The sequence below is a fragment of the Limulus polyphemus genome, unplaced genomic scaffold (assembly GCF_000517525.1).
Source record: "Limulus polyphemus unplaced genomic scaffold, Limulus_polyphemus-2.1.2 Scaffold24, whole genome shotgun sequence".
Lineage (NCBI taxonomy): Eukaryota > Metazoa > Arthropoda > Merostomata > Xiphosura > Limulidae > Limulus > Limulus polyphemus.
In genome coordinates this window covers 842,563-842,840 of record NW_013665634.1, presented here as the reverse complement: position 1 = coordinate 842,840, position 278 = coordinate 842,563, and positions in this window count along the sequence as shown.

Genomic DNA, 278 nt, shown 5'->3' with positions numbered 1-278 from the left:
TTTCAACTATGAATATTATTATATTGAAAAATAGAATTAACATGCTTGAAGTTACGTTTTAACTATGAATATTATTATATTGAAAAATAGAATTAACATGCTTGAAGTTACGTTTCAACTATGAATATTATTATATTAAAAAATAGAATTAACATGCTTGAAGTTACGTTTCAACTATGAATATTATTATATTAAAAAATAGAATTAACATGCTTGAAGTTACGTTTCAACTATGGATATTATTATATTAAACAACAGAATTAACATGCTAGAAGTTA